Raw genomic sequence first — 23,012 nt, 5'->3', positions numbered from 1 at the left:
ACTTCGAGGCTCCTGACAGGTTAGGGCAAGAAAAACTGATGCAATGGCTTCAACTGCCTTACTTTATACTACTGATGACCTGACGTCAGTCCTCAAGCGACAGCAACCAGTGCAGAAATACTAAGTCTCTGGTATTTGGGCCGACCGAGGGCTACCCTGGCAGGGATAACCCAAATGTGAAGACTGCAACAGTGAATACATTCAAACATCTACATTTATGGTAAATGTACACAACTGTAATTTTTAACCTGCACAGTGGTAATACTGGGTGCCTGGCAATCTCCTGTTAATTTGATAGGTCCTTTTGAGGGGTAAAGTTGGCATTGAATCTGTCTGCCAGTATATTGGCAATATCTGTTGGCTCGTTATAGGAGGTACCAGTGTGCAGTAGCTCAGAGCAAATCTGGGTATTGCCGTGGAGATTCTTTACAAAACTATAGAAGGCCTTGTGGTTGTCTTTAATATCTGCTGCTAGTCTGTTTTAATAGCTAGATGTTAAGTTGTCTATCTCGCCTTCATTCTTGCTGGATGGGTTCGGAGCCAACCTCGGCTCCGACTCGGCCACTCTAAAAGCTCGAGAGTTGGTTCCACCGGCTCGAGGCCCCCCTTATATCCCACAATGCTAGGCGTGAATTACCCCAGATCTCGTTTGCCGCTACAGCTATCGAGGTGTTGTTTTTTCTACCGGCTTCAGGTCAGTTGTATTAGATCAGTTTAATAACTGTTTAAACCCTTTTTAGCGTAGCTTTTCTTCTTTAACTATAGTGTAGTGGATCTTTATCCTTTCTACCCTTATCCAGCCCCTTTCCCACAAGAACTGATAAGTTCTTTCCTTAGGCCTTCGGGCCCTTCCATCCCTAATAGTGGTGTGTATGTGTTTTTTTTGTAGGGATTTATTTTATATATAAACTAACTAATTTCTTTAGCTTTTAGTTTAATTTACCCTTTTCTGATAGTGTAATCGGTGTGTGTGTGTGTTTTGTGTGGTGGTTACACTTCGGTTCCTTGAAAATGTCCAAGGATTCAAAGGTCTCAGGCTTCAAGAAGTGTGACTCGTGCTGTCAGAAAATGTCTCTGACAGACGGTCACACTTCTTGTTTGTACTGCCTGGGACCTTTACACCTGCAGGACTCTTGTGCTGTATGCCATGGCTTCAGCCCTAGAGTCCTGCAGGAAAGAAAGAACAAACTCATCCTAAGGGGTTTGCTCAAGCCTGAAGGTTCCCTAACTGCTTCCTCGGGAAAACCTTCCAAGGCTTCTAAGACCTCGACTCCAGTTTCTGAGTCGAGGCCTAAGGCTTCGAAGCCTACTGCTACATCGGCTCCGGCTGGAGCCGTCGAGTCTTTGACTACAGCTTCTGTGGTTCCCTCGGCTCCGGCTGGAGCCGAGGTATTGGAAATTCCTGGGTCGACTCCGATCAGACCGTCGGAGCCGACATCTAGAAAGAGGTCTAGGTCACCCTCCCTTGGCTCCGTTCATTCGGCTCCAGCGTCTCCCTTGCTGTCTGAACGGAGCCATAGGTCTCACTCCTCTAGGTCATCGAGGCTTTCAGATCATGACCTTCAGAGGGTAGTGAGTCGACTTCTAAAGTCCAAGGCACTGGCCCAAATGCTTCAGAGCCCGACTCATCAGTCGTTGCTTCAACCTTTCCCTCTAAATATTCCTCCTCCGACTCCTTTGAGCTCGGAGCCGGGGCGTCTCGGAACCGAGACTGTGGTAGCGTTGGAACTGATACACTTGTCTTCGGTTCCGTTGTCGGCTCCAATTTCTTCCTTTGAAGAATCTCGGCGCCGGACTTCCCTCGTCGGCTCCGAGGGGGTGAGTGGCATCGGACCCTTGTCCGACCCCGCTCTCCCTCTCGGTGCTTCGGCACTGGTGAGTTTGGCTCCGACATCAGCCTCAGAGCCATCTCTGTCGGCGCCGAGGGAGGTTCTCAGCTTCTCGGAGCGGGGACCTCTGGCTCTGCCTGACAGGGGTGCATTCGAGGTCATGCGGAGTGTGTTGGAACCTGGTTCAACTCCACAGTCGGCTCCGTCCGCCCCTCCCTCTTCGGTGCCTCAGGTGATGTCTACTCTCTCCCTCATCCCTGACCGCAGAGAGCCAACTCTTCAAGAATCCCCTGTGGGGATTTCATCCTCTTCCGAGGCCTCTCCTGATTTGGCAGGGGAGCCCCCTAGGAAGAGAAAGTGTAAGAGGAAACACATAGACTCACCTGAGTCTGTCACCTCTGACACAGATTTAGAGGATTCCGAGGGTTCTCCCCGTTCCCCTTCTGAAGATGTCTCCTTTGCAGACATTCTAGAGATCCTCAAGCAGAGGGGAAATTGGCCAGCCCTTAACCCTTCGGCGGATGAATCTGTGTATCTTGAGGCGTTTGGCTCTCGCCCTTCCACCTCCTGGGTGTCCCCCCTCCTTTGATCCCCTCATGCAGGTGGTAGCAAAGAAAGCCTGGACGGCTCCTGACTCAGTGGACCCTACCCCCAGGAGACCTTCTAAATTTATAACAGCACCCACTGATAAACAATTTCTGACCAAAGGAGTTACTGTGGATGCTATGGTGGTAGCTGCTGCCACCAAGAAGGAACTAGCTGATCCTTCAGTGCCTGTCCATCCCCCTAACAAGGAATCTAGGTCTATGTACAGGTACGGGAAGCGGATGTTTTCGTCAGCGACCTTTGCAATGCGCTGAACTACTTATGCCATTTCACTCGTCTCCAGAGAGACTTGATCAAGGAAGCGAGTGAGATGTTGAAGGATCCTACAGCTGCAGGTTTTCAGGACAAGATGAGCGCCCAGCTGACTACCCTGAATTCTATAGCTAACTCCTCCATGCCTCCTTTCATATGCGGCTGATGGAGCGAGCAGAGCCAAGGGACAGGTGTAGCCTTACGCCCGGCATGCCTGGATGCGACTATGCAATTTTGCGGACCCCTTTAAAACGTCTTTCACTAATTCCCCGTTTGATGGATCATCTCTCTTTGGTCCTCAAGTGAAAGAAACCTTGACTAGGTGCGAGACGGATGGCAAAACTTTGTCTGCCGTCGGAGTCCGTTTTTCTACTCCTTCTAGACCTTACCCCAAAGGCCAGAAAAGTGGGAAAATGTGGTTCCGTAAACAATCTCAAGGGAATTTGCCTGACGCACAGAGTCGGTTCCCCTCCAGAGGCAGAGGAGGGAACAATAATGGTAGACGTCGCCCCAGAGGCAGAGGGGGTCCGCAGAACCAGGGCAATCGAGAAACCTTTTCCGATAAGCCCTTTCAGCATCCCTGAGGTGTTGCCCGACTGTGCACCTTCGGAGGCAGTCGGGGGAAGATTGTCACTGTACCCAGAAGCCTGGCTATCCCTAACTCAAGACAAGTGGGTACGGTCCATCATTTCCGAAGGCTATTCCATTCCCTTCGTTCGCATTCCAAGCCAATCAAAAAAATCCCTGCCAGATGTTCCACCCGCTCAAAGGGATCTTGCAGCTTTGGAAATTTCAAAGCTGCTTGCAAAAAGAGCAATTCAGCCAGTTCCAGCAGACCAGCAAGGATCCGGAATCTACTCCAGGTTCTTTTTAGTTCCAAAGAAAACAGGGGACTGGAGACCAATTTTGGATCTCAGTATCTTGAACAAGTCAGTCAAGAAAACAAGATTTCGGATGGTCACGCTACAGTCCATCCTTCCCCTATTGGGAAAGGAAAACTGGATGTGCTCTATAGATCTTCGGGACGCGTACTATCATATAAAAATGAACAGACGTTCCAGAAGATTCCTCCGCTTCAGGCTGGGAACCAGTCATTTTCAATTCAGAGCCCTGCCCTTTGGACTCACCACTGCCCCCCGGGTGTTTACCAAATGCATGGCAGTGGTAGCTTCTCACCCGAGACGTCAAGGATTCCAGGTGTTTCCATATTTGGACGACTGGCTCCTCACAGCTCCCACCAAGCATCTTCTTCTAATGGCCAGAGACTACACCTTTCGCATTTGTCAAAAGTTAGGCATCTCAGTAAATTGCGAAAAGTCTGTTTTGTCGCCTTGTCGTGCTATTACCTTCATAGGCGCAAATCTAGACACAGTCAGCATGTCTGCGAGACTAACAGATCAGAGAATAATAGACGTACGCAAACTGGTCTCGCTTCTCTTCAGCAACAACAGAGCCAAAGCCAGGTTAGTTCTGAAAGTATTAGGGATTATGGCGGCTGCCATTCCTCTGCTTCCATTAGCCAGATTCCACATGAGAATCCTTCAATGGATGCTCTTCACACAATGGTCATACCAACAACTTCCGATGTCTCACACCATTATGATTACGCAAACATGCAAGAATCATCTTCTGTGGTGGATGTCTTCCCCTCAGCTCTTCTTGGGAAGACCCTTTGTTCCTTCCCGTCCGGTTGCTATTCTGACAACGGACGCCTCCTGATCGGGTGGGGGGCATTATCAGGGCAGAACTGTCCAGGGCATATGGCAACCAGGCGAATGCCACTTGCATATAAATGTTCTAGAGATGAGAGCAGTGCTTTTAGCGTTGCAAGCCCTTCAAGACTCTCTTCCCCTGAGAACGATAGCAATCCAGACAGACAATATGTCTGTAGTGAGGTATATCAACAAACAAGTCGGAACCAGGTCCTATCCCTATGTCGAGAAGCACTCAGACTGTGGCAATGGGCGATTTCTTCTCAGCGTTTTCTGATAGCAACGCACATCCCGGGTAGTCCAATCAAATCGCGGACAAGTTGAGCAGGGCTATCCTCATGCCTCACGAGTGGTCTCTGAAAGATTCTATTGCGAGAAAATTTTTTCTCAAGTGGGGTCAGCCTTGCTGCGACCTTTTGCTACTCCCCAAAACAGCAAGTGCAGAGATTATTTCACCCTATTCCGTTACCAGGCCAGCCCAGCAGAGGCGCTCTAGTCCAAGTTTGGCCCGGGGACTTCTGTATGCATTTCCTCCTTCCCACTAATCTCTCAAGTGATACAGAAAGCTATCGCTCAGAAGGCCTCATTGATCCTCATTGCTCCTTACTGGCCTCGACAGGTTTGGTTCCCCTTTCTACATCAATTTCTGTTGGAGCAACCTTGGCATCTGGACCTAGTTCCAGATCTTTTGATCCATCAGTCGGGTCAGTTACATCGCTCCCTCCGCTCTCTGAACCTCACTGCTTGGTTCCTCCAGTTCCTACCCTAGCCAGGCTTCCTCAAATATCTCACACTGTTTGAGATATTTTAATAGCTTCACATAAATCTTCCACTCGGAAAATTTATCTTAGTAAGTGGAAACGTTTTGCCTATTGGGCTCAAGGAAAGGATTTAGATCCTTTCACTGCTCCCATCCATATGGTTCTTGATTTTCTAGCTGAACTCTTTCATGCAGGTTCATCTCCTTCTACTCTCAAAGTTCAATTGGCAGCTATATCTAACTTTCATGTAGGCATTTCAGAGTCTGCCATCATGTCCCACAAGCTTTGCAAAGCCTTTTTGAAGGGAGTTTTTCTTCTCAGACCTCCTATAAGAAATCCTCCTCCTCCTTGGGACCTAAATTTAGTGCTCAGTTCTTTGATTCTTCCCCCTTTCGAACCTGCAGCTTCCTGTTCATTAAAATTGCTATCATGGAAGACTCTCTTTCTGGTAGCTATTACTTCAGCTAGAAGAGTTTCAGAACTTCATGCACTCAGCTGTCGACCTCCTTATCTGTTGTTCCATAAGGACAGGGTATCCTTACGAACCAACCCGTCCTTTTTACCTAAAATAGCCTCGGCGTCTAACCTAAATCAAAGCATTGACCTCCCTGTGTTTTTTTCCAGAATATTCTAATAGATCTGAACAAAAATTGCATTGGCTAGATGTTCATCGTCAGTTAAGGTACTATTTGGATAGAACCAAACAATTCAGAAAATCTGACCAGCTGTTTGTCTCTTACGCAGAAGGCAGAAAGGGACTTTCTGTTTCCAAGGTATCACTATCTAGATGGCTAACATCTCTAATTTCCATTGTTTATGAAATTAGACACCAAAAGCTGCCTAACAAACCTAAAGCCCATTCCACCAGAGCTTTGGCTACTTCTATAGCCTTCCAAGACAGACTGCCTATTGACACCATTTGTGCAGCGGCTACTTGGGCTACTCCTCACACTTTCATTTCACATTATAAGTTGGATTTAGCTTCTAGGCAGAGAGCTAACTTTGGTTCCACTGTTCTCAAGAGTCTGTTCCGTTAGGCCACCCGGGACAAGGTGCTACGGACGCGGTCCCATCCAGCAAGAATGAAGGCGAGATAGACAACTTAACATATAGAAGTTATGTTCTTACCATAGCGTTCCATGTTAGTTGTCTTCTTCTCGCCTTCTTCCCACCCTCCTTCCCCCTGGCCTGGACAGACCTAGAGGAGTTTGATTGTGACCTCTCTTTCTACCACCTCTTTGCTATAGGTATATGCTCTGCTGTGCATATTTTCCTAGATCAGGCTTAGGTCACCTTTTCTCTTCCCCTTTGTTTATAGAGGTGGACTCTTTTCCAGTTTTTTCTGGTTGTATTATTAGCTGGGCCTAGCTCACAAACGAGATCTGAGGTAATTCACGCCTAGCATTGTGGGATATAAGGGGGGCCTCGAGCCGGTGGAACCAACTCTCGAGCTTTTAGAGTGGCCGAGTCGGAGCCGAGGTCGGCTCCGAACCCATCCAGCAAGAAAGAAGGCGAGAAGAAGACAACTAACATGGAACGTTATGGTAAGAACATAACTTCTATTTTTAGAGGATTTGATGAGGGTTCTCAACTTTTTCTTGAGGCTGATCAGGGAGTTTTTCCAATCTTGGGACTTCACCTTCCGTATCAGCTATCTCATTTTGTTGTAGAGTTAGTTTATGGCAGGGGACCACCAGATTGGCTTGCTTTTTTTGTAGGAGAGCGTCTTGGTTCTGTTGGGTATGGCGAGATCCATGCATTTGTGTATGTGTTTGTACAGTGCATTGGTGTATGATTTGGCGGTCATGCAACTATTCTTCATTTGCATGGGTGCCGTGAAGTTACCCACTTCTGTTTTTAGGAGCTCAAAGTTGGCTTTAGAGAAGTTTTTCATGATTGGTTACCTTTGCGGGGGGTGGGATGTATGTGGATTTCCAAGGTCATTAGTTTGTGGTCGGATTTAACCATGGAGGAGTTGACTATAGGTGTAGAACAATGGCCGCCGATGTTGGTAATGACCAGGTCGAGGATGTTGCTATCTTTAGCTGGGGTAAGAACGAGTTGGTCCAGGGCATTGGAATTAATGAATTTCAGGAAACGTTGCGCAAGTGTATTTTTAGATGAGTAGTTTTCCCAGTTAATGGAGGGGTAGTTGAAGTCACCCAGTATGAGAGTGTTAGGTTGGACCTTAATATTCTCCAGGGTGCTTTGGAACTTGGAATGTGGGTCTTGGGACATGTTTGGGGACCTAAGGCAGGCTATGACTTGAATCGCTGTCTTACCCAATGTTAGCTGTACCTGTGGTATCTCTGAGTTATGTTGGACTACCAGTCTGGAGCTGTGTGCACCCTTTATGAATATGGAAACACCACCCCCTTTTGAGCTTCAGTCCAAGTTCTGGGGCTGAAAGGTGTGGAATGAGTAGTTCGGACATGCTTTCTGCTGCCTTAAACCAGGTTGCTGTTACAGCAAAAATGTCGATGTTCTCCATTTCAAGGAGTGCTTTGAGCGAGTGCATTTTGAGATTTAGACTTCTAGCACTGAGCAGCATGATCCTCAGATTGCCATTGCTTGTAGCTGTTACAGTGGTAATTTGGAATTTGGATCTCCACCTAAAAAGGCACTATAAGGTGGTGTTAAGAGCCTTGGCCAGTATCCGGAAGCCGAGGGGTGACAGATGCAGGCCATCTCTGGCAAAGCATTGAGGTCTGTCACTCATGTCATCCAAGGCAGATAGCTAATGGATCCCCTTAGAATGGCACCAGAAACTTAGCCAATTGTTGAAATCAATCATTTTCTGCTTGTACTGTGGTATCATTCTGGGTGATGGTAGAATTCTGCTCAGGGCTAGGGTCATAACCGCCTGGGCTACATAATCCAAGAGCTCCTCCATGTCTCTTTTCAAGTAGTCCAGGGAGGTATGTCTCGGGTTATTCACACCCACATGTACAATGACAGTCATATTTGTACCTGTTAAAGGTCCTGAGTACGTGTGTTATGTGATGTATCCTGGCACCTGAGAAGCAGCTGACTGTTTCTTTCTCCTTATTCAACCTAGTGATTTTGACATCAGTGTGCCTCGCTATCGAGTCACCTATGACTAGCATGTTGGGCATGCTGTTTTGCCTTGGGGTCTTTGGTTGAGTGGCACACTGTTTAGGAGAGTTATGCGTCTCATGATTAGTGTTGTGTTGTGGTGGTAGAGTGCATTTTCTGCCTTGTAGGTCTCTGCTGTTTGATTAGATTTTTACTGAGACCCTCCACTTGCTGTTTGGGTACATTATGTGAAGGCAGTGCTGGTGTGTGTTCTGGAGGGCTATGTATTCCATGTGGTGTGGTGCAAGTATTGACCTTCTCCTCTTGACCAGCTACTCAGGTCTTGGCTGCAGAGTGTGTGGCTTCCAATTTGGATATACAAGTGCATCTCTCCCAAGTCTGAGTGCTGGGAGGTAAGAGGAGAGGGTTGTCTGTGTACATGAGGCAGTTTCTACACTGTCTCAGGATGCCCATGTTCACCACGTTAATAAAAGAAAGCACAGGAAACTGACCTTTAGACATGCCTGGAGGGGTGGGTATTAATAAGTACTGGAGATGTTTCCTTGTAGAATGTTTAGTGTTGGTATCACTTTTGTGTGCCACAATAATTGCTGCAAGAAGTCTGGTAAAGTGCTAGACTAATAAGCTTGTAAAAGTGCAGGAGAAGAGAGAACTTGCAGATCTAAGGCAAAAATTGAAGAGCAGACTTTGGCACCACTCAGAAGCTTACAAACCGTCCTAGATGCAGCAAATTTGTATCTGGACTAGACTAGTTACAGGAAAGACAGCAAACAGAAGTGCAAACATGGGCTTTTAAACATGTTAAACATAGAAGGATGTCTCCATTTTTATTTAATTTTATGTGCAATGGTGTTTTTAAACTATTGAGTGTATATTTTACAGACATCTTACACTGTTGCACTTCATCAGCAAATTGCAGCAAAGTGTTACATTTGCTCTCTGTTGCAATTTACCCTGTTTGACTGTAAAACTGTTACATTATATTAAAAAAAAAAACTGTTGATGCCTAGATATATCATTAATTATGAGACAGTCAGGTAAAAAAACTATGACTCCGCATAGAAACTGCGTGTCTGCTTGCTTGTTTCTTTATTTTGTAAAATAAATGAAACTGCAATTGCACATGTAATACGTGTGTCTGTTTACTTATTTATGTATGTATAAAATTGTACAGGCTAGTTCTAAATATGAAAACAATGACTGCCTAGTTTGTAGACTATACATGCAATAAATGCCATTGATTTATTGTGATTTTATGACATTTCAGTTGTAACTGAAGGCATACCTTTCAACCTCATAGTATAGAGAGAAAATCCTTGACAGAAGCATGTTATTGGCTACAGTAGTTACCAACGTCCAAGATAAAAGAGTAGAGAACAATTACTTTACTCAAAAGTGTTACACAAAAACAATAAGATACAAGCAGAAGACAGCGTCCATTTGACTCGAAAATGACTGGTAACTGTCCAGTAAATACCCTCTACTATTTATCCCCCAATTGCTACTAAAGAACAGGTCCTCATTGCCCTCTCCAAACACAGTACAGCAATGAGACCTGGTAACATGCAGGGATGCCTCTAAATAGTTTGACACATGACCTGTCCAGCCCGCTAGAATCTCTGATCATCCACAGTCTCCAGACAGGCTGCATTCCTGTGGAATGGAGGACAGTAACGGTCATCGCTCTACATAAAATTGGACCATCAACAGACCCAAGGAACTACAGACCCATAAGTTGGACTAGTCTTATATGCAAGGCCATGGAAAGAATTATCATGGATATAATAGACATTGGAAATCTTCAAAAACTGGACCCATCTCACTTCAGTTTCATCAAGGGTAGGTAACCCCTATTATACCCGGTGGAGAACTTTGATAATGCATATATTCCAGCTCTGTTATTAACTTCCAACGTTATTTAAAACAACTTTTATCAAAGATGCCAGAACCAGCAAAACCCGTTGCCCCTAAAAAGGGTTCAAAGAAGGTTGTGACGAAACCAGCTAAGAAAGATGGAAAGAAGCGCCGTGAAAGAAAGCTATTCTATTTATGTATACAAGGTTTTGAAGCAGGTTCATCCTGATACTGGGATATCTTCTAAAGCCATGAATATCATGAATTCTTTTATGAATGATATTTTTGAGCGGATTGCAGGAGAAGCTTCTCATCTAGCTCACTACAACAAGCGCACAACAATCAGTTTGCAGGAGATTCAGACAGTGGTGCGGCTTTTGTTGCCTGGTGAGCTGGCTAAACATGCTGTGTCCGAGGGCACCAAAGCTGTCACCAAGTATACAAGTGCCAAGTAAGAGTCTTCCTTCCTAACACCCAAAGGCCCTTTTAAGGGCCAACACATTTTCTGCATAAGGGATGTACTATATTAACTGTCTTTGTTTGCTTGCGGTCTAGAAAGTACGAAATTGCTCATTAAGACCAAGTTTACAGTATCAAATTTCTCAACTCTAAAATCAACCTACGTAACAGAATTTCAGACACTATTTCTTGGTGTCTGCTGATAAGTAAAGTGATAAGGCCACTTGTGCCATGCATGAACTACCTCTCTAGTAGTGCATACTCCCTACCTCAACCCGGCAAAGGCATTTGACACAGTACTTCACTTGGATATTATAGACAAACTCACAGATTTAGACATAAATTCCTATGTAACCTGAAGAATAGTCAAATGGCTCATGGATAGGACACATGAAGTTTGGGTGGGGGGATCCACCCCCACCAATAGGTCTGTTACTAGTGGTGTTCCACAGGGCTCAGAACTGCGACCTCTCCTGTTTGGTATGTAATTCTCTGAAGTCAGATCAAATATAGAGTCTTACCCAACCAGATTTGTTGATGACTGCAAGCTGGGGCCAATGATCGATTCCTCCAAATATGTAGATATCCTTGAGGAAGTTCTGAGAGCCAAGTAACTTGTACCAGAACCATAATATAAAACTAAATGCAAAGAACATATTTATAAGCTTTAGGAAGATGACCCCCCCCCCCTTGCAAATTACAAAATTTTAAACACTCTCCTAAGAGTAAACCTAGTGGTAAGGGACTTGAGAACTCAGGTTGACAGTAACCTGAACTTTGATCATCATGCATCCATCATCATTGCATTCTATGTGGTGCAAGTCAGCAGTTAAGGCATGGCATCCAGATCTAAGGAGATCATAGTCCCACTATGCTCAGCCCTCATTAGACCAATAATCGAGTACAGGCATTTGGAACAACTACAGCGGCTACAGAGATTCTTCATTAAAATAATACAGGGTGTAAATTAATATGACCTATGTGGACTACCTTAAAGCCTTGTCCCAGTCTCCTACAGACTACCAAAGGCCAATCTTTGCCTAAAACACAAGGCATTCTCCAATCCAGCCCTGACATATCTGCTACACATTCACAAAACAAACAGCACAAGTATATCTGTGACATTAAACAAAATATGATTGGAGGAACAGGTGTATGTTTCATAGATTACACTCTTTCTCTGGAACAGACTTCCCATTTATGTGAAACAAAGCTCTTTTTTAAGCCTATTCAAATGATATTTGGACCAATGGATGAGAAATCATAAATTTCACCCCTGCTTGTCACCTGTGGCCTTTATGGACAACAGTAACTTGTAGATGTTGTTAGGCACAGGGGTATACTAAAGTCATTCCAGTCCTTGGGCACTGATAATTAAGAAAACTGGGGCATAAATGGGTAGGCTTAAAAAGGCCCTGGACCATTAGTCTGGTATTCTCCTATGAGGAGTTCTTCTAGTCAGTTGCAAATGCAGGAATTTGCTTTCCTCGGACATTTATGAAACAAGAACATGTTGGAATCCAGGAATACATATAGGTTCATAGGTAGGTACTAGGATATTGGCCCTAGGGTCTATATAAGCCTAACCAAAAGGTACCATGTCTTTTGCCACCTAAGAAAATTATTTTCCTGTGCTCCTGTCGAGCAGAGCCACAGAAGTGATCCCCAGAGTGAATTTCCTATTTCCCATCCAATCATCAAGATTTTTCTTGAGTGCTAATGAGGAGCTTTGTCCGATAGAGAATAGGTAGTTTGTTGCAGAGTATGGGAAGTCTCTGGGAAAGGAATCTATGCCTCCAGCATGTTCTGTATATTGTGGTGACAAGGTTTAGGTCCCTAGAGTGTGTAGCTCGGGGGGATTGGGATTTCTTTAAGTGGAGCATGTCCAACAGCTCTGGGTTTGACATAGCTTTGTATGTTAGGCAGAGATTGCCTCTGAGTAGGTGATATCCGACTGAGTAAAGCTGGAGTCTTTTGAGAAGGTCTGCATAGGGCAACTGTTTGCGGCCAGTAATCCTCTTAGTGAGGCATTTCTGTGGCCTTTCCCATTGTTGTAGATGTATTGTGAGATGCATACCAAAAGGGGCATTGTACTCCATAATGGGTCTAATGAGTGATGAGTAGAGGGAACAAAGGAGATGACAATGCACTTTTTGGCATTGAGCTTGAGGCCATGGCTTTGACATTGGGCATCTGTCTCAGTGAGGCCCTTTAGTAGGATGTCCACATCGTTAGGAGTTTAGATTATGGCTCCTAGTTTGCAGTCATCTGTGAACTTTGTTAGCCAAAGACCTTCTGTGTTAGCCTGTACTTCAGAGAAGTAGATACCAAACAGGAGAGGACCCAGGACTGAACCCTGTGGTAGTGCACTTGTCACTGGTCTGAAGTCGGATTTGGAGTCTCCTACTTTCACAGTGTGTGTTCTGTCAGTGAGCCAGTTGGCAACCCATCTTGTGACTCAGGGATTTATACCTAGTTTAGTTATTTTATCTATAATTCCAGAGTGGGAGATGGTGTTGAAAGCCTTGGCAAGATCTAGATAGGCTGTGTGAACCACCTTACCCTCCTCTACAGATTTGGTGACTGCTTCAAAGAAGTCTATCAGGTTTAGGAGACATGATCTGCATTTTACAAACCCGAACTGGGTGGGGTCTAGAGTTTGGAGATTACCAATGTCTTTGTTTATAAGTTCCATAATGATACTTTCCATGGCATTGCAGACCAGGCTCGTCAGGCTGATGAGGTGGTAGTTTCTGTGGTCCATGGTTGCTCCCCCTTTGTGGAGTGGGATAACCGTCACTGTGCACCATTCAGTGGGCACAAATCTTGAGGTGAGGCTATGATTGAACATGGTACTTAGGTGGGGTGCCAGTTCTTTCTGTAGTTTGTGCAGAACACAGCCTGGGATGTTGTCAGATCCCATGGATGCTGTGTTCTTGGCTTTGGAGAGTCTGTTTTTTACCTGTGCAGCCATGATTACAGGAACTTTGCATTCTTCTGGTATAGAGATGGGACCTTTGGGGGTTGGGGGGGGGGGTAAAGTTAGCACTGAACCCATCTGCCAGGATGTTGGCAATATCAGTTGGTTCTGTATATTTAGTGCCATTGTGCTGTAACTCAGAGCAGGTCTGAGTGTTTCCATTGAGATTCTTGACATAGCTTTAGAATGCTTTGTGGTTGTCTTTAGAATCAGTGACAGTTTTGTTTTCGTAACTAGCTTTGGAAGATTTTATGAGGAATCTCAGCTTCTTCCTGAGGCTTATCAGGAGTTCCACCAATCATGAGATTTTACTGTTTTTTGCAACAGTTTGTTTCTTCTGTTGTAGAGTTTGTTTATGGCAGGGGACCACCAGATTGGCTTCCTTTTTTTTTGAAGGATAGCATCTTAGTTCTGTTAGGGATTGCATGATCCATGCATTTTGTAAGTGCTTATAAAGTGCATTTGTGTAGGATTCAGCAGTCATACCTCTATTGTCCATCTGCATGGGTATTGTGAATTTTGTCGTTTCTGTCTTAAGGAGCGTAAAGTTGCCTTTGGAGAATTTTTTTTACCGAGGTTTCCCTAATTGGGGGGGGGGGGGGGGCAGGATGTGGGTGTCTAGGGTGATTAGCTTGTGGTCGGATGTGACCAATGAGGAATTGACCTCTGGTGTTGAACACTGGTCACCCATTTTGGCAATGATCAGGTCTAGGATACTGCTAATTCTGGTGGGAGCATGGATAAGTTAATCCAAGGTACTGGAATTTATGCATTTTGGAACTAATTTATTGTATTTTGTGATACCTCAGACCATATTGAACAGGTTTTTTCATATACTAATAAGGTTTTGATGTTTTGCACAATTTTAAAAAGAAATGTAAAGGTTGTATTGGCTGTACACCTGAGTCAGGTGATTTTCTAAAAGTATTTAAACAATGTCATGGCAGTTTACTGTGTTCTGAGGAAGCTCTGTATTTACTGAGTGAAAGCGCTTAACACTACGGTGGTTTGTTTTGTGTAATAAACTTTATACTCGATTCAGTTGGCTCTTCTCGTTTTATGCAGTGACGCAGGTTGTCCGAACTTGGAGTCTCTGGTAGTCGTGGTGTGTTTATTTTCTTGGCTTCAATTCTTTGGACTTTCTAACCTAAAACAACCTTCTGGCTAACTCTCAGCATGGCTTCAGGCCAAATCATAGTACTACCACAGCTCTCCTCATCTTCTCAAATGCTATAAACTATAACAGGAACAACAACAAGCTATCCTCAGCCCTTTTCTTGGACCTGTCCAAGGCTTTGGATATGGTTAACCACCATCTTCTCATCAACACCCTGGCAACAATGTCTCTATGCAATCACTCTCTCCAATGGTTCGAATCCTACCTGTACAGTAGACAACAATCCGTCTTATGGCAGAACAACCTCTCAAACCTCCTACCTAACACCCTAGATGTCCCCCAGGGGTCTATTCTGGGTCCACTTTTGTTTTCTATTTTTATTAATGACCTCCAGACTGTATGCAGACGACTCAGCGTTGATCTGTACTGGCACCTCACAAACAAAGCTGCTAACAATAATTCAAAGTACTTTTAACCTAGTATAGAACTGGCTTGCCTCTCGCTGTCTGATTCTAAATCCTAACAAAACAAAGCTCCTACTTTTCTCCCCCCACCCAAAGATCCACGGTGCTAACGCTCTCCATTAAGTCCAATAATGGTACCATAATCTCACAAGACGCCCATACAAAACTCCTAGGAGTTATTGTTGATGATCTTAAGTTCGATGTGCACATTAACAAGACTATCAAAATTATTAACAGCAAAATGGGCTCACTATATAGGATAAAGCCATTCCTTACCTCACCTGCTAGGACTGCCATTGCCCGCTCCCATTTACTATCTATCTTCTTCTATGCTTCCCCTTTACTTGCCAACCTAAATAAAACTGATCTTAAACTCTCAAGCTGCTATAATAACATTGCTAGATTTGCCACTGGTCTCCCTTACAGAACACATCATTATAAAAATCTAAAATCTCGGATGGCTAGAGCTACCCAGGCAGATTCAGTATAATCAACTTATTGTGGCTCACAAAGCACTCAACCAACCAGAAAATACACCTGCACTGAAAAACATCATCCATCCCCACTCCAACTCCGGATCACTCCGCTCATCTAATAAACTGGTAGTGCAAACCATCAAATCCAATAATACGGCAGGTGACTCCCTGTTCGCCAACTCTGTTGGCAAAACTTGGAACTCACTTCCTACTAACTTTACCCTAGATACCACCCTATCTCAATTCAAACAAACTCTCAAGGAGTATTTCAAGTCTCACTGGATATGTCCCTGCTCCAAGCCAAACTAAATCTTTATTCATAATAGGGTACTTATACTGTGTTTGTAAATGGAACTCTAATAACTTATTTGTTAAGCCAGATCAGAAGTTAGACTGTATAAATTTAACTGCGACTGTAAAGTGTGTTTTATTTGTACAATGTTATTATGACACTTGTTTTATTTGTAAATTGTGTTGAATGTGTATGTTACATCCATTGGAGCTTTTCTTCCCAGGCCTCCGCTGAAAATGAACATGTATCCAGTCGGACTATCCCGGTCATTTCTCCTCTACTCGAGCTGTCACCCTTCTTATCAAAAGAAGGCTGTTATTAAAGGGCAACTAGTTAGAGTGGCCCGGATTGTTACTCTCAATGATGAGTTCAATGAAACAAGTCCAAGAAACTGGAAAGAGACATTAAGGCATACAAGGAAGGTACAGCTTACCCTGTACCATCACCTGCCCAGGCTTGGCAACGACCACCTATAGTGAATACTGCTTGTAATGCTTGTAATGTATGTGTTTCAACTGAATGTATGAATTGCAAAAGTGTACTTTGTAATGACCATATTGTGGACAATGATGATTTTGATAACAATCTTCTGAATGACGAAACAGAATTCCCTACTCTTAGGAGAAGTGAAAGATTACAGAACAATTCTAAGAGTAAATTTAACCCTAATTCAAGGTATAATTACAATAATGCCACTGCCTCCGGCAGTATTTCTAATTCAGGATTTAATGGGGCAAGAACTAAACAACAAAGACCAGTTTATAACAATAATTTTAATACAAGGTCTAAAAATTTTCAGTAGAGGAGGCAACTGGTTTTATTGAATTTTCTAGTCAGCCAGTATCCCCCTCCATTGACACACATGAAGCTTTTCTTGAAAGTGCTGTTAGTTTGTTAGATAATTTAGAGACGTTCCCTGATTCTTTAAAACCTAACATTTTGTTGAATAAAAATAAAGATTTCAAAGTATATAATTTTTCTTCTTGTCCGTTGTCCCAAGATCTTGTAGATTTACTCTCTAAGGGGCAAACATATGTACCATATACTAATTTCAATATTACATCTGCTGTCATGGACCTTAAGAAATATACTAGGAAATTAAATTTTCAATATTTATTTGGTAGTGTTAACAACACGGGACCTTCACAAGGGTTTAACATACCTAGTACTTATAACCCACATCTCCACCCCATTATACAAACGTTTGAAAATGTCTGTGAATTGGATTTTAGAGCTTTGGCTAATAGGAGTAAGAAAACTCCTACTAACCCTGAAGAATTGGACTTAATTAATTTTGTCCACTCTCAAAAAATTAGATTATGTAAACTAGTTAAGGGGGGGAGGTATGGTGGTCTTTGATATAGATGATTATAATTGCAGAATGAATGCTTTGCTTAATAGCGAGTCTTATGCAATAAGTTCTAGATCTGAGGTTAATTCAGCCTACGGTTTAGTCAAAACATGTATCAACGATTTATTCATTGAAGGATACATTGATAATGAATTACTTAATTATTTGTCCACTTCATTTCCCATTTACCCAAGTTTTTTCGGGCTCCCAAAGATCCACAAAGATTTACATGAGCCTCCTATGAGACCTTTGGTGGATGGTAGAGGATCACCTTTATATGTTTGTGCTAAAGTAATAGATGTTACATTACAAAAAATAGTAATTCAAGAAAAGCAGGTCTGTAAAGACTCCTGGTCCTTTTTAAACCAGATTAACCAACTCAAGTTTGATAGTAATTTCAATTTTCTAACGGTCGATGTAAAGGACCTATACACTTGCATTCCACACGACATCGCTATAGAATGGGTAACCTTTATGATGTACAAATATAAGCTCCCTAAAAGGGAAATTTATGTAGTGACTGAATTATTGGATTTGGTTTTATCCTATAACTTTTTTATTTTTGATTCGTTGTTTTATATTCAGAAAATAGCCATTGCTATGGGTTCCCCGTGTGGAGCAAGTGTAGCAAACTTGGTAATGGCCTTTTGGGAGTCAGTTATAGTCTTTACGTCAGAGATCTACCAAGAATCAGTTGTGTTCTATACCAGGTACCTTGACGACATTTTTATGTTGATTAAAGGTAACGAACAGACAGCTGCTTCCACAGTCGACTTTTTCAATAGGTCAACTGAATTCTTGAAGTTCACTCACACGTTTAATAGTTGTTCTATTCCATACTTGGACATAATGTTGTCAAAGAATTTAGAATTGCATAGTTTTACATCGAGGGTCTACAGGAAAATCACATATTCCAACGCATTTCTCCACTACTCGAGCTGTCACCCTTCTTATCAAAAGAAGGCTGTTATTAAAGGGCAACTAGTTAGAGCGGCCCGGATTGTTACTCTCAATGATGAGTTCAATGACGAATGTCTATTTTTAAAGACAGCGTTTCTTAAAAGAGAGTACCCGGTTGAGCTCATTGATGAAATGATAGCCGAGGTTAAACTAAAGAGAGATAACAACTGCTTTAGTCCTTTATTGGCTATCAAAACCTCTAGTGTAAAGGTCCCTAGTAACAGCTCGAGCAGTGAAGTTATAGAAGGAAGTGAATCTGGACTTATTCGTGACATTAACATTAATTCTAATACTAAGGAAATATCTAACATCCATAATGGTGATCTGAGTAGGACTACTTCTTTTTCGACTACTTATGTTAAATTAAGTTCAGCATGCATCAACATTTTGAACAAAAATTGGAATTTGTTTAAAAATAATTCTTCTTTAATGAATAAAATAGGACACAGACCTAAGGTCACTTTTAGACGTGGCTTAAATTTGAAGGACTCTTTAAGATTTAAACCTGACTTGTTGAGTAAGTCGACTGGGATGTCTAAATGTGAATCTTGTAACATGTGTAAACATGTACTTGTAAATAATTCTTTCACGGTTGAGAATACAACTTACAAATTACGAGATAAATTTAATTGCAACTCGAAAGGGGTTATATACGTCGCCAAATGCTCTCATTGTTCTGCTTTCTATGTGGGTAAGACTGAGCGTAGGCTCAGGGATAGAATTTATGAACATATTTACGCTATTTCCTACAGGAAAGCAGACAATGCATTGGCTAAGCACATTACAATTTTTCCTGATCATATGTTTAAGTTTTTGGTTATTGATAGATTAGGAAACAATCCTAGAGGTGGCCCCTACTCCCTGAAACTCTTGGAATTGGAACCGAAGTGGCAAATAAAATTAAATGCTAGTAATTTCCCAGGACTAAATGAAGCTCTGTCAATAGGGGTTTTTGTTGAAATTGAGAAGCTTGGTTAGGTAAATAACAAACTGGCCTCAATAAATTTGCTACTACTTTTTAAGAATCAGACTAACATAATAAATAGAAGGCAGTAAATAAGTAGCTGTTTAATGTTTAATAAGCTTTCAAAGTAGTTAACAGCTATTTTTATTATATATTTTATTGATCACCATTTTTTTTACTTTTTATTATTTATTGCTTTTTACTCACCTTTTGTGTGAGTTAACTTTAGTATTTCATAAGCATTTTATAAGTATTTCATAATTTAACACTGGTAATATTTTTCTTATTTTTCATTCCCTTTTTTGTTCTTTCTATTTCGGAATTTTGTGTTTAGTTGTTGTTGTTCACAGTTATAATAATTAATTGGGTATTTAGTCAAATTTTTTATAAACTTTGAAATTGTTTATACAAATGGCTCAAGCCTGTATTTGTTTGTATTTGTATACCTTTTAAACTAGTTTTGCAGAGTGCATCATTCCCCAGTATGTAAAAGCTGTGTCTTTAAAAAAGTTTAAGGAAGTCTAATTTTTAATTGCTTAATTAAGCAAGGCTGATTAAATTTGGCGCCTTTTTGTGTTTAAAAACATGTAAAATTTATTCCTTTATTATACTCTGAAGAAGGCTATCTACTGTGTGCCGAAAAGCGCTTCAGTAAAGTTCGTTTACCAGGTTGGACGTGGATTTTTTCTGTTTTTGGACTATCCAGGTCAACAAATGTAAAATAAATAAATAAAAAATAAAAATTCTCAGCTCTGTGGCCAGCACTTAAAGTAATATAATCAAAATCCGTTACAGTGGAATGATAGGATCATAGCAAGTTACTAGTCTACTCACCCTGAGGCCTTTATAAGCCTAGCCAATAAATTAGCCCATGTGCCCATAAGTCTGCACCTGATGGCCCTGTCTAGCAGGGCACACGTGGAATCCCAGGGGTGTATTTTCTATTTCCCATTCCAGTTATCCATGTTCGTCTTAAAGTGGGATACTGAAGTACTCTGCTTGACATGGAAAGGGAGTCTATTCCACAGATGGAGTCTCTGGATGACAAATCTGTTGTGCCAGCAAGTCTTATTGATGTAGCAGTCCATGCTGAAGTTTTACATTCCGGTCACATGAGTGGAATTTGGCTGCGGATATGCAGCAATTTCATCAAGGTGGAGTCAGAGATTGCTCTGTATGCTAGACATAAATCACCTCTGAGGAGTCTGTATGAGATGGAGAAGAGGGACAGGGATTTTAACTTATCCCTGTAGGATACATTTTTGAAGCCCTGTATTCTTCTGGTCAGGAACCTGTGTGGTCTCTCCAGCTGCTGCAGGTACTTCATGAGTTACATTCCCACTGTACGGGATTTGTTGGGATTTGGTAGTGCTATAGACTACCGATCGGCACTGCAGTTTGGTGATTGAAGCGTAGGAGTAGTGGGTCGCCTGTCAAAACACAGACTTATTATCGTTGTGAGTACTCTGGTGAATTAGAAAACATCTGTAGGAAGCGGGGGACAGGGTGCTACTTGAAAGACTTGCTTGCATATCTCTCAACTGTCCAGGTTTTTTAAGAATTTCCAGATTTCTGCCTAATTTTTGCTCTGCAGAGAAATGAAGTCACTAATGACACATTTGAGTTTTGGACTTGATATCCGTTAGATGTTAACACAAAGCCTGTTACTCTAGCAACTTCTCAAGCTTATAAGAGATTTATCCCTTCCATTAACTTAAGCTTTGTCTGGATTTCTTGCACTGACAGGTTGAGAGCTATGCTTATTTGTGAGGGTCTTAAGTAGCAGTTCCTTAATATTTTATCCCACATGAGTCCTTCGTTCTCTGTGATATAACCCAATTTATCCTCACGGAGGTAATATATAATTATTGACCTTGGCATGGGTAAGGCCAGACCAAACTGTTAGTTCAACCAGTGTTGGCAGCAGTCAGACTGCTAACTGAAGTATTTTGTTTATCAGTTCAGTCAACAAACTTCATTCCTTTACTTGGCTGTTTTTTAAACCTTGCCACCCCTTTCCTATGTTACTTTAACATTACGCCAGTGACTCTTCTCTCTCTAATGGACATGGGTAACCTCCCAGCCCCATGCTTACACTTATCAAGGGTACCAGAACTTATCAGAGATTTGGGATGCAATGGCTAGGCTTAAAAAGGTTGTGGTTGTTAGGTTCAAGCTCAAACAGTGGATCAGGATGTTGTGGGTGTCTGTTTTTTAGCCTAAGTTCACGAAATAAAGAAATAGGCACATGCTAAATGTATGTGTTTTCTTGTTAACTGGACAAACAGTACTTGCCTTTGGACTTTTGCTGAAATAAAAAAAATGGTTTGATTTCACAGCAATCGCATCTTTTTGTGCACTCGAATCTTTTTGTACAATTAACTTGTGTTTCGCATATCGCAAATATTACCTTGTGTTATGGTGGCGTCTTTCAATCAAACGGTGGGCGGTGCAGTCAATGCTCACAGGTGGGGTTTGGGCGGGGCTTGCTACTGCGCGTCTGGTGGGTTAATGCACCTCAATTTCGCCCATCAATAAGTCAAATGGCATAAAAAATACTAATTACCCTTCTCCTTATAAAATGTTTTGATGTTCTGGTAAATCACTAAAGGTTACAGTCAGTCTGTAATGTCAGAGTTTCATCCCTCTTATCCTGTAGGAAATCCATGCTGTTAAAAATGTGGTCATTGTCTTACTAAAGTGAACTAAGATTAATATTTAAAAGTTATTCCTGATTTTGGAGTTGTAAAGACTGTGGTGGTCAGTAGTCTAGTATGAACCTACAAACCTACTACTTATGCACAAAACATGGCACAGCAATACACTGAATGCATGATTCATACTTATTTCTTCCTGCAACATGTATTCCAGGTACAATATTTGCCGTGAATAATGACAGAATTTAAATCTCATACGTAATGTGCATTAACCTGTAGCATTCTTCAGTAGGCTTATAATCATGTACCAGAATGTCTTACTGGAGCCATGTTTTTGAGTGAAGCAGGCCGCTGCTTCAATTGAGCCTGCAGGAGAACATACCAAGTATCTGAGCAATAAAACATGGCCATAATCACTGCCACATATAGCACCAGGAGGTGAAGTGGCAAGTCCGGTTTCACAACTCTCAACAAAACTAATTCTAAACTTAAATGTCACTATCCATAAAAGGAAAACACAATACATATTGTATAAAAATGACTAATAAGCCACACTAAAACATTCTATAGTGACCACATCTTCTTAGTTGAACTAAAATCCGGCAGCAGAGTAAAGCAAAAAAAAAAAAAAAACACGGTAGACTTTCTGGAAAACCAGACTACAAAGCAATTAGTGACAGCAAAGTAAATTGCACTCCTCCACTAACGCAAACACACACTGGAACTACTGCATGCTCAGAGTGCAGAAAAACTGGCAACTTGTAAAAACTAAACCTATAATACAAACACTGTATATAAACCATGCAACATTGAAACAAGAGGTACATCAAATACATACTGTCCCCTTAAATTTCTCCAGTAATGAAACCAAACATGAGATGCCATCAACAATACACAGTTTAAATCTGAATCTCCCAGACATAAAAATGTTCACTTACCTGTAATGTCCAAGTGTATAGTATAAATAATAATAGATTCTTAGAGTATTAACACACTTATATGACAGAGAGGATTCCAAGAAAAAGTGATCCCTAGAATGTAGACAGAGCAAAAACACATCCCAATCCATGATCAGATCTTTCATCTTCCCAATGGATGTTCCCCAGCCCACAGCAGTGTACAATAATAGCAAAAAAAAAAAAAAAAAAAGACCGCAGCATTTGGAAATGGATGTGAGATTATAAGACACTAAATAGGTTAACAAAATGAAAACCCCTTGCA

At 42.1% G+C, this 23,012-nt stretch overlaps 1 protein-coding gene and 1 pseudogene across 1 annotated transcript in view; both read left to right on the top strand.

Moving 5' to 3' along the window:
- KDM6A (lysine demethylase 6A) overlaps nucleotides 1–23,012 on the top strand; it is a gene marked incomplete in the record, with an annotated part of 3,528,619 nt that overhangs the window by 1,562,073 nt on the left and 1,943,534 nt on the right.
- LOC122802663 lies at nucleotides 10,157–10,566 on the top strand (annotated as a pseudogene).

The sequence above is a fragment of the Protopterus annectens genome, chromosome 5.part0 (assembly GCF_019279795.1).
Source record: "Protopterus annectens isolate FY-2018-M chromosome 5.part0, PAN1.0, whole genome shotgun sequence".
NCBI lineage: Eukaryota > Metazoa > Chordata > Ceratodontiformes > Protopteridae > Protopterus > Protopterus annectens.
Note: the sequence above shows the minus strand (reverse complement) of the source record. Positions and strands in the feature narration are given on the sequence as shown.